This window comes from Schistocerca piceifrons, chromosome X, assembly GCF_021461385.2.
Source record: "Schistocerca piceifrons isolate TAMUIC-IGC-003096 chromosome X, iqSchPice1.1, whole genome shotgun sequence".
Classification (NCBI taxonomy): domain Eukaryota; kingdom Metazoa; phylum Arthropoda; class Insecta; order Orthoptera; family Acrididae; genus Schistocerca; species Schistocerca piceifrons.
In genome coordinates this window covers 859,878,239-859,890,718 of record NC_060149.1, presented here as the reverse complement: position 1 = coordinate 859,890,718, position 12,480 = coordinate 859,878,239, and the positions used below count along the sequence as shown (strand labels likewise).

Below are 12,480 nucleotides of genomic sequence, written 5' to 3'. Positions count from 1 at the left end.
GGCCGGACATGGCGATTGCATCCTTCTACCATCCTCCACACCTACAAATCCCTCATCCGTCCTATCCTCTGATATGCCAGCGTTGCCTGGATCTCCGCCCCCACCCGCTTTTACAAGGCCCTCCAAATCTTTGAACGCCATGCACTCCGCCTTGCCTTCCGTATCCGCCTTCCTTCCTCTACACGGCTCCTGTATGAACTGATCCCCTTCCCCCGCCTCCTCCCGTTCCTCCAACATCTCCGCATCCTTTACATTGTCTGCAGGCTTGATCCCCCCCACCCTCTGGGTTCCTCCTTCGTCTCCACCCCCCGCCCATTGCCGCGTGTCTAATGTTGTATCCCTCCCTCTCTCCACCTCCACACCCTCCATCTCCTTCATCAGGGCAATTTCCAACGCCTCCCTCTCCCGGATGACGAACTTCGCCGTGACATCTACCCTTCCTTCCAACTATAACCTGGCCTTGTTCCCTCCCCCCTCCCCAGGGCCCCCTTTTTCCTCTTCCCTCCTTCTCCTAGAGCGGTGCTTCCTCCTTCCCCCCCCCCCCCCCCCGAGACCCTGCACCCCATACTTGCCTCTTTCCTTTCCACATCCCTCCCTACCTGGCCCTCTTCAGCGCGCCCCCCGCTCATCTCCCCCATCTCTTCCCCTCCCTCCCTTCTTCCGGTCTCCCTCATCTCCTTGCACCGAGCGAGGTGGCGCAGTGGTTAGCACACTGGACTCGTATTCGGGAGGACGACGGTTCAATCCCGTCTCCGGCCATCCTGATTTAGGTTTTCCGTGATTTCCCTAAATCGCTTCAGGCAAATGCCGGGATGGTTCCTTTGAAAGGGCACGGCCGATTTCCTTCCCCATCCTTCCCTCACCCGAGCTTGCGCTCCGTCTCTAATGACCTCGTTGTCGACGGGACGTTAAACACTAATATCCTCCTCCTCCATCCTCCTCCTCCTCATCTCCTTGCGCCTGGCAGATCCTCCATTTTGATCATCGTCAGTGTGCCACATCAGTGTTGTGTTTAGTGCTGTTTCTCCCGTGTATCAAGAGGTGTGATTTTAATTGTGTACTGCCTTGAGGTTCGCCGTCAGTGTTTGTTATGTGCTACGCCATCCATCGATACCTTTTATGCTCCAGTCATACTGTGCCTTGTGTTCTTTTAATTATCGCAGTGTGTGGCTTTTTGTGTGTGCTACTTTTAAACAGTTTTTATCTCCATTTTAGTCACCCTGTTTTTTTGTCTATTGCCTTCCATGATGTTCCCCCTTTTTTATATCTGTGTTCACCATATTCTCTTCTTTGTTATTTTTAAATGTCTTCTATTGTTTGTTCTATGTCTTTCGGCTGAAGAGCGGCGCATATGCTGCTGCCAGCCCGCCCCGATGGGGAATTGAAATACAATAAAGAAAAAAAAAAATACATAGTCCAGTCAGTCTGGTACTCGCTCTGGATTTCGTTTCTATCTCGGCGGTACTGCGTTCTGGTTGTTGCTCGTTGTTGACATTGCCTGGCTCAGGTTCCGAGTGGATTTACTGTTGGTGTTTGGTGTTGTGGTTTCCACAAGCCTCCGTTGTTTATCTCTTCCTTGTTGTGTCGGATCATAGTCGGTCGTGGTCGGTTGTTGCCAGTTGTCGTTGGTCTGTCGTCCGACTCGTCCTGTGACTACCCGGTGGTGCGTGCTCCACCGCCAGCGGCTTCCCCGCCTGGCGGCTCCGATCCGCAGCCCAAGGCGTTCCCACAGTTGGTTTTGGTTACTACAATATCCGCGTCCAGTTACGCCTGCGGGCTGAGGATGGCTCGGCGGCCGGTCGGTCCCGTTGGGCCTTCACGGCCTGTTGAGACGGAGTTAAATTTAGTTTAGTAGCCGCGTATGGAAGTGATGCATGGACGGTAAGTAGTCCAGACGAGAAGAGAATAGGAACTTTTGAAATGTGGTGCTACAGGCGAATGCTGTGGGTTAGATGGGTAGATCACATAACTAATGAGGCGGTACTGAATAGGACTGGGGAGAAGAGAAGTTTGCGGTACAGAAAGGATCGGTTGGTAGGACACATTCTGAGACATCAAGGAATCACCAGTTTAGTACTGGAGGGAAGCGTGAGGGGTAAAAATCGTAGAGGGCGACTAAGAGACGAACACTGTAATCAAATTAGAGGTATGTAGGTTACAGTACTTAAACGGAGATGAAGGGGCTTGCACAGAATAGAGCAGCATGGAGAGCTGCATGACACCAGCCTTCGGGCTCAAGACCACAACAACAACAATAAAATGGCTCTGAGCACTATGGGACTTAACTTCTTTGGTCATCAGTCCCCTAGAACGTAGAACTACTTAAACCTAACTAACCTAAGGACATCATACACATCCATGCTCGAGGCAGGATTCGAACCTGCGACCGTAGCGGTCGCGCGGTTCCAAACTGTAGCGCCTAGAACCGCTCTGCCGCAACAACAACAACAACACACATCTTGGTCACCAGATGGAAGTGTTTTGTCATGCCTGGCTCTCCCAAAGCTATTAGTTGTTACAACAGATTGCTGACTACTATCGGGACCTTGGTTCGAATAAAGTCTTTCAGTGCTCTGTTAAATTCTTCACGCAGTCTCATATCTCCCATGTCATCTTCACTACATCCTCTTCCGTTTCCAGTATATTGCCCTAAAGTACATCTCCCTTGTATAGACCCTCTGTATACTCCTTCCACTTTTCCGCTTTCCCTTCTTTGCTCAGGACTGGTTTCCCATCTGAGCTCATGATAATCAATCAGCTACATTTCTTTTCTGCAAAGGCTTCCTTAATTTTCCTGTAGCCAGCGTCGATCTTTCTTCTATTTATCTATGCTTCTACATCCTTACATCTGTACTCTAGTCATTCCTGCTTACCCATTTTGCACTTCCTGTCAGTCTCATTTTTTAGAAATTTGTATTCCCTGTTGCCTTCTTCATTTACTGCATTTTTATATTCTCTCCTTTCATCGATTAAATTGAATATCTCTTGTGTTACCAAAGTATTTCTACTAGTCCTCGTCTTTTTACCTACTTATTCTTCTGCGGCCTTCACTATTTCATCTCTCAAGGCTATTCATTCTTCTTCTACTGTATTCCTTTACCCTGTTCTTGTAAAACGTTCCATAAAGCTCCCTCTGAAGCTCTCCACTACCACTGGTTCTTCATTTTATCCAGGTCCCATCTCCTTACATTCCTACGTTTTTGCAGTTTCTTCAGCATTACTCTACAGTTCATAGCCAATAAATTATCGTTGGAAGTCACATCTGTCGCTAAAATGCCTTACAATTTAAATTCAGGTTCCGAAATACCTGTCTTACCATCATGTAATCAGTCTGAAACCTGGTGTCTCCAGGTCTCTTCCAGGTATACATCCTTCTTTCATGATTCTTAAACCAAATGTTAGCGATTATTAAATTATGCTCTGAGTAAAATTCTACCGGTTGGCTTGCTCTTTCTTTCCTTTCCCCCACTTCATATTCACTTACTATTTTTCCTTCTCTTTCTTTCCCTACTATTGAATACCCGTCCCCCATAACTATTAAATTTTTGTTTCACTTAACTATCAGATTAGTCTATTTTATTTCATAATACATTTCTTCAGTCTCTTCTTCACTTGCAGAGCTAATTGGCATATAAATTTGTACTACTGTGTTGGTTGTATGCTTCGTGTCTATCTTGGCTACAATAATGAGTTCATTGTGCTGTTCATTGTAGATTTTCCGCTTTCCTACTTTTTATTCATTATTAAACCTACTCCTGCATGATCCCTATTTGAATTTGTACAACCCTGTATTCACGTAAACAGAAGTCCTGTTCCTGCTGACACTGAACTTCACTAACTCCCACTACATTTAACTTAAACCTACCAATTTCCCTCTTTAATTTTTCTAACCAACCTGACCGATTAAGGGATCTGGCGTTCCACGCTGCGATCAGCAGAACGACAGTTTCGTTTCTCTTGATAGCCACATTCTCCTGTGAATTCACCGCAGGAGATCCAAATGGGGGGGGGGGCTATTTTACCTCTGGAATATTTTACGCAAGAGGATGCCCTCATCATTTAACCATACAGCAGAGCTGGATGCCGCCGGCAAAAATAACGGCTGTAGTTTCCCGTTGCTTTGAGCTGTTCGAAGCACCAGCACAGTAAGGCCGTTTCGCTTGATATTACAAGGCCAAATCTCTCACTCATCCATACTGTTGCCCCTGCAACTACTGAAATGGCTGCTGCCAATCTTCAGTAACCACACGTTCGTCTGGCCTCTCAACAAATACGCCTCTGTTGTCATTGCACCTACGGTACGGCCATCTGTCTCGCTGAGCCACCCAATTTTACATACCAACGGCAAGGGCCATTGATCGGTGAGGCAAATTCAGAAACGTCAAGGAATAACTAATTTCGATTCATTACATTCTATACTTATTTAGCTTTTTAAAGGTCTCTGTTTGTTTCTTTCCTGCTTCCCAGTTCAAAATTTAAACAGACACAGGTCTGCAACAGCAACAGTTTAGACATCACAGTCCGTATTCAACACAGACATTCAAACAAACAGAACGTCATCCGACCCGAACAATTACTAATTTCGATTTAATTGAGGTGTGCTGTAAATAATGTTCCCTCAAATTGAATTTAACGACAGAATGGGAGTTTGTGTTTGTCACAACTCACACACAGAGCCGGGCTTAGTTAGATACTGGCGGGCCGGCTGAGAGGTAATTAATCATTTTTGTCGTTGGGCGGCCACTTTGTGGGCGTTACTCCGACCGAACACGTGAAGGGCGTGCGGCGTCGAGGATCACAGGCGGCGATTAATTACCGCCGTGGCAGCCGAGCACCGCAGCCCGCTACCCCGATCAAAGAGCGGGGCCGCCGTCCGGAAATAAACGCTACCATACAGCACGACTCTCGCTGATGTCGGTACACTCGGGTTCCAGCAATCGGTCAGGTTGGTTAGAAAAATTAAAAAGGGAAATTCGTAGGTTAACGTTACATATAGTGGGAGTTAGTGAAGTTCGGTGGCAGGAGGAACAGGACATCTGTTTAGGTGAATACAGGGTTGTAAATAAAAATTCAAATAGGGATCATGCAGGAGTAGGTTTAATAATGAATAAAGCAATAGGAGCGGGGAAAAGCTTGTAGTGAACGCACTATTGTAGCCAGGATACACACGAAGCCCACAACCACCACAATAGTACAAGTTTAATGCCAACTTGCTCTGCAGATGGTGAAGAGTTTGAAGAAATATTTGATGAAAAAAATGGTTCAAATGGCTCTGAGCACTATGGGACTTAACTTCTGAGGTCATCAGTCCCCTAGAACTTAGAACTACTTAAACCTTAAACCTAATCTAACCTAAGGACAGCACACACATCCATGCCCGAGACAGGATTCGAACCTGCGAACGCAGTGGTCGCGCGCTTCCAGACTGTAGCGCCTAGATCCGCTCGGCCACTCCGGCCGGCCCTACTTGATGAAGACCGAGCGAGGTGGCGCAGTGGTTAGGACACTGGACTCGCATTCGGGAGGACGACGGTTCAATCCCGTCTCCAGCCATCCTGATTTAGGTTTTCCATGATTTCCCTAAATCGTTTCAGGCAAATTCCGGGATGGTTCCTGTGAAAGGACACGGCCGATTTCCTTCCCCATCCTTCCCTAACCCGAGCTTGCGCTCCGTCTCTAATGACCTCGTTGTCGACGGGACGTTAAACACTAACCACCACCACCACTTGATGAAGTAAAAGAAGTTATTCAGAGGGGCAAGGAATTTAATAGGCATGGGGGATTGAAATTCGATAGCAGGAAAAGGAAGAGAAGGAAACATAGTAGGTGAATACGGACTGGGGGAACGGAACGAAGGAGAAAGCTGCCTGGTACAGTTATGCGCAGGGCTTGAAACAGCAAAGCTGCCCTTCGTTTCCAGGTTTCACGATACCTACATTTACGGTACATGTGTCCTCCGCAAGCTGCCACGCAGTGTGCTCTTACTGTACCAGTAGTATATACTAATGAGCCGAAACGCTGTGACCACTGACCCCCACGAATTAAATGGTATCTACCGTCGACGTGTACAGTAAACGCGGAAGGGGAAGTGTATAGGCGGAACAGGTACGAACGACATATCATTCTAGTGGCCATACAGGCCGCAAATGGCGATACCCGCTGTTACAAGCGACATTGACAAGGTTTATATTGTTATGGTCCGGCGCCCGGGAACGGGCAACTCGAAAACGGCGAAGCTGATCGGCTGTTCACGTGTGAGCGCATTAGGCATCTATGAAAACTGGTTGAAGGTGTAGATAACAATGTGTTTGACGTCCCCACATGATTACAAAACGTGAAGGTCGGATGCTTGCCCATTCCGTAAAGCAGGATAGGCTGCGATCTGAGGCAGATCTGACGATGGGTTAGTATGCTGCCGGAGACACAAGTCTTTCGGAGTACAGTGTTCAGCGCAAATTGTCGAATACTGGGCTCCATGGTAGCCACCCTCTACTTGTTCCCGCGTTGACTCACCGATATCGTCTATTACAATTGCTTTGGGCACGGAATCATCGTCTTACACTACGTAGATGATCTTGTCCGTATACGACGTCATCCAGGTGAACGACTACTCGAAACATTCATCACACCATACACTTCGTGCCTGATATGTTCCCAGACAGCGATGGCGTGTTGCAGCTAGATAACTGTCGGCATCACAAGATCAGCGTAGTGTTACAGAAGTTTCTCGAAAATGGTAATGAAGTCACCTTGGTGACTAGGCCATGAATTTCGCCTAATCTCTACCCGATGGACCACAGCTGGAAGACAATCGGGCGCCAGCTCTGCGCCCAAAAGCTATCGGTCAATAGTTGATTCACGCGCCTTTTGTAACTTGGAGCCATGTACCTCAGAGAACTTACCAAGGACACGTCGAATTTATACCACGCGGAACCGCTGTTGTGTTGCGCACGAGAGCTGGCCAAGACGCTTTTAACTAAGTGGTCGCATTGTTTAGTGTCATCAGGGTATTTGCTCCTTTCTGATCTATTTGTGGACGGTACATGGGAAGAAAGACTGTCATCATCACTTGTATGAGCTGCAACTTCTACATCCAGTTTAAAAGATATAACATCAACTCGACTACTGAACTTCTTTCTTCCAAACTACAGATAGGAGCTGTACTATCTATCACTAAACAGCTTAATTTGAAACAACACCTGGTCAGACATGTGTCCTTTGTCGTCAAATGACGGGAACGGCCGAGGAGAAAGGTGTTCACGTCACCACTGTTGTTAATTCGGATGTCTTACGTTCAAATCAAAGTCCGACATTATCTGGCACCGTTAATTATTGAAATTAACCTGTTTCGTGACATTATCCATGTAGGTTCATCCAGTAGATCCTTTCCTATGTGACATTTCAAAAATAGAAACTTGGAAGCAGGTAAGACCTTGCACATTTTAAAGTTGAGACAGAATAGTCATACTTGAAATCATGATGGGTACGACAAGAAAGGAAGAATTAATTGATTGTTGGTATTAATGACGATCATCCTCCTTTACCTTCTCTGCATTACTGCAGATGACGTGTCAGTGAGCACATTTGTTCTGTGCATGCAGTACACGTAAGGCGCCTAGTTATTTCCACTGCACGGTGTGGAATACGAAGGTTCTGTTATAGTTCACTAACCTGCTGTCTTCAAGTTGATGTCCACAGCGCAGAAAACACCACTGAAACTGACTTTTAGCGAGGTTCTGTTATGAAATAATGTATCACTTCTTTGGGATGCCACTCACGTATTTTAATATAGCCACACGAGAAGACTACATGATCTTAATACAACACCTACTGATACAGCAAAGTACATAATCATACACAATGTTTACGAAAATGTATCTTTACACTATTTGTGGCACGTGTCTGTGCCTCATGACTACCGGAGTGAATCTTTTAATACTGAATACTGGCAAACACATCCTGCCACGGAAAACATGACTGTACACCTAGACTGCCTAATCCACAGTGACGAACAGGAACTTAAATAAAAATTGGAAATACGTCCTACGACAGACAACATGTCTGTTCTTCTCGACTGCCTAATCCAGAGTGACGAACAGCCCAAAACACTTCACGCGCCATACCAGAAAAGGCGTGACCTGAACGCTTCTGAAGTGCTTCGTCTGCAATTTCGTCAGTCTTTTGTTTTCTATTTAAACTGTTTTTAATAATTCTAAAATGACTGATTGATAGTCAGCTGTTGAGAGATATTTATATTAAAAAGTGAAGTCATTCCAAAGTGAAGTCATTCCATGAAATCAATGATTCCTATTCGCCCCTAGTCTAACCATTGGCGTGGTACACCGGTCAGATAACCAGTCCAGCGTGATGCCACTCAAAATTCGCTCACAGGCGTATAACTATAACTCTGTCCGTTCACACTGCACAATAAGTGTGTCGGCCAGCACAGTGAACAACGCTTAATCGCAAGGACTCAATATAGAGTCGCCCTTTGATTCGCTCTAGACAGAGGTGCTCTCCCAGTGAGTACGCACGCTCTCGTGACGTGTTCTCGCTCCAAGAGCGACAACAGAACGGCGCCTCTCCACGGCAGACATGAAGGGGTATATCTTTCGGTCTCTTCCATTATTCCCTCAGCTCAAGGCGTCAGAAATGTCGTCTGCCAATCAGCATTGCTTTTCTAAAACGGGAGAATGACGTTTCGTTTAAGGCGACCAATCCGGAAGCTTGTAGCTTTGGTGTTTGGCGTTTGCTGTCTCCCTGTGAAAATCTCTGGAACTGCGTGCTATGTGTAAAGAATACGTAGGCTGGCCGCTCCCACACAATGTAGCGGCACTTGCTTTTAAGGCGAACACGAGGTCATTCCCCCTTTTCACTCGGGCCCACGCTGTCTGCTATGGGCGGTCACCGGCCGACATGGGCTGGGTCGTCCTCAGAAGGGCCTGGCGTCCCGTTGTGCCGCCTCTCTCCTGAACTAAAAGCCTCTGTGACCGTCATGTCTGGAATGTATGTGTGCACGCCAGCCCCAAGTATTTCAACGACTGCCACTATGCGCTCACTTGTCAATTGCATATCGTTTACATGAATTCATACAACATTGACTTTGTCTTATCGAGTGTGGGTTCGAATGAAGGGTCTTGATGTGCCGAATAAGATTGTGAGGGCGGAACATGTCAGCAATGAAGGTCAGGAGACCACGACGTCTTGCAAAAAGACAGCAATTGGAACGCTACTGCCAGCTGATTTTTTTATGCTGTATTAATGTTGGTTCAGACGGTGTTGGGATTCGTGTTGGTTTCTCACTTGATAGTCTGCTATCGAACAAACTCTCAAGTGAAAACTTTGGGGGCGGAAGTGACGATGTTTTGAGAAAGCGCATTACAGAGACATCTATGTTGAAATGTGTTACTTATTTGTAATAATGAATAAGAAAATATATTAAGCCTGTTGTAACGCAATTATTCAATGATTTGTTACGGTTGGAAGTGTCCTTAAACAGAACACAAATTACACGACGGCTTCAGATTTCTATCAACAAGAGGGGGGAGGGGAGCGGGGGCGGAGAGGAGGGGTGAAACTACCAAGAGCTACCCTATAAGTAACGCCGACTTGACTTACACTGACATTTACCGATCACAAGAATGACGAGTTAAAGAAACAAGTATTTTAAAAAATGTTAGTTACATGTGCATGATGACCCACAGTTCTTGTCACTTTAAATACGGGTGAAACTAATTTTTCGTCTATAATAAAGTGGCAAGTCAATGGCAGTATGGCTTTATTTGTCTTGCTTTTCCACATGTCCGTTGTAACACTAAAAAAATTACATTTGTAAGGGCTTTCTCTAATGTACTTTTATCTCTTCCTATAATTTTGTGATCAGCAAACATTCTGGCAACTCATATCTGCTTTCTAAGGCATAAAGCATATAGACAGCAATAATTTGTGCATCAAGAGAACCAAGTTCTTTTTTTACTTTTGAACTGGCATCCTACAAATGACTTCTGTTAAAATATTTTTTATAGAAGCTCTCGATGCTTTTGGTTGCACCTCTTGCACTTGATGTAGCTCACAAGTTGATCCCTCACCTTTCAATTCTATAACATATTCGTGTTTCCTAGTTTTTCACCATACTTTCTTTTTAGTGGTCTCTTAAAGTAGTCCTATTCACTGTTCATATTTATAATCTTTAATGCAGATGGTACACTTTACAAGCTGACTATTATCCCCCACTTGCTTGAAATTCCAAACAGATGATTGATTTTTAACGTTCATTTTCAAAACAATAACAAAAAGTTCTATTTGTGCACCTCTTACATAAACAAAATAATCTTGAAAGCGCAGAATGTCATTAGCCAACAGAGATCATTGGTGGTGTGCGGAAAGTACTGATCGTTACATGTCGGCACCATGCGGAACACTTATTTGCTCTGTGCTTTTTGTCTCACTGCTGCCGACAGCGATTCAACATTATAGTCTCTTGATGAAGAATAATCTTATTGTTGTGTGGCATTTAAATAACGAAATGAGTGACGAAGAAGCCATTGTTGGCACTTTGAGCTCACCTCCTACGATACCCCTTTGAAGTAGGAGCCTTAGAGGCAGAATTCTTCCCCGAAAAATTGTTAACCCGGTTGCACAATAATTTAAATTCGAAAAAATGAAAATAATGGTGAGCTTATTCACTTGCTACACAAGTTTCAAGGGGTTTCAGCATTAATGGGCAAGACTTTAAGAAATATCTACAGGATTTGGAGTTTTTCAAAAACATTCCCTGGACATACACAGACAATTCTTGGCAATAAGAGATTAGTTTTGTCTCACATCAACTGAAACATTAACATTTCGCTCGAATTTATTACGAATATGCACTGCAATGATGTGAAAGCATTAGCACGTAAATACAGCTGTATATTTTAATGATTATTTCCAGCTAACATACAAATAAAATAAGGTTGGCACTCGACGGGTTGTGATTTTATCATATTCAGTTTTGCGGGAGCTGGTGCGACCTTGAAGGAACAAGCTTCACTGATCGACCACAACAGGGGCAACCAACATACGAATGATATTTGTGCTTCTGCAAAAGCAGAAGTGACGCAGGGGCATTAGCGTTGCGCCAGTGTTTTGTTTTAGAATCACTGTACACGAAAAATATACAACAGAAAAAACTTGTAAGTACCATGAGGACTCAGAAACAGAAGAGGACAGTAGCAGGTGTGTTTAATTAATAACGACAATAATTTATTATTGCATTATACACTACAATTAGAAACACTTAACAAATCTTTAAAATGTCATTATCTCCTCTACTAACTGCGTTGCATTACAGCAGCCTTATTTACATTTGTATTCCTTGCTACAAGTAAGTACGCGCACGCATTTGAAAATGAAAATCAGTATAATGCACATTCTGTTTTGGTTGGCAGGAGATCCAACACCGTGTTACTAGAAGGAGGCCGAAAGGCACGCGTTTTAGCTCACGCAGGCTGGCGTGAAGTCTGGAACAGGACAAGGAAATTAGAGTTTAGAAAAACGGACGTAGCTGGTGGAATACTTAACTTTAATCCATTAATGGTGAACGACGGTCTGACGGTACAAGAGTCACAAGATCAATACTAACTGATAATGGCGCCTTGCTAGGTCGTTTCAAATGACGTAGCTGAAGGCTATGCTAATCTATCGTCTCGGCAAATGAGGACGTATTTTGTCAGTGAACCATCGCTAGCAAAGTCGGTTGTACAACTGGGCGAGTGCTAGGAAGTCTCTCTAGACCTGCCGTGTGGCGGCGCTCGGTCTGCAATCACTGATAGTGGCGACACGCGGGTCCGACGTATACTAACGGACTGCTGCCGATTTAAAGGCTACCACCTAGCAAGTGTGGTGTCTGGCGGTGACACCACACATTCATCAATCCATGTTATTTACGGTATAGTTTTTACCATAACCATATGATCAGTATGAGATGCGCACGACCATCAGTCGTGATCAGTGGAAGACAAACAAGAAAATTCCCTCTTTCACTACCCCTCCCTCGCAGCGACCAATCTATTAACAATATAGTTCATAAACAACTTAGGCTGGTTAAGGCGCCACCATATTTGTTGTTGATTAAATACCTCTATACAACCTACTTTGGCCAACGGCCTTGCCGCAGTGGTAACACTGGTTCCCACCAGATCACCGAAGTTAAGCGCTGTCGGTCTGGGCTAGCACTTGAATGGGTGACCATCCGGTCTGCCCGGCGCTGTCGGCAAGCGGGGTGCACTCAGCCCTTGTGAAGCAAACTGCGAAGCTACTTGATTGAGAAGTAGCGGCTCGGAAACTGTCACACGGCCGGGAGAGCGATGTGCTGACCACATGCCCCTCCATATCCGCATTCAGTGAAGCCTGTGGGCTGAGGATGACACGGCGGCCGGTCGGTACATTTGGGGCCTTCATGGCCTGTTCGGGAGGAGTATAGTTTTTAGTTTTATACAA

At 45.3% G+C, this 12,480-nt stretch overlaps 1 pseudogene; it reads left to right on the top strand.

Annotated features, from left to right (window-relative positions):
- Positions 1-12,138: 12,138 nt before the first annotated feature.
- On the top strand, positions 12,139-12,256 carry LOC124723419 (annotated as a pseudogene).
- Positions 12,257-12,480: the final 224 nt, after the last annotated feature.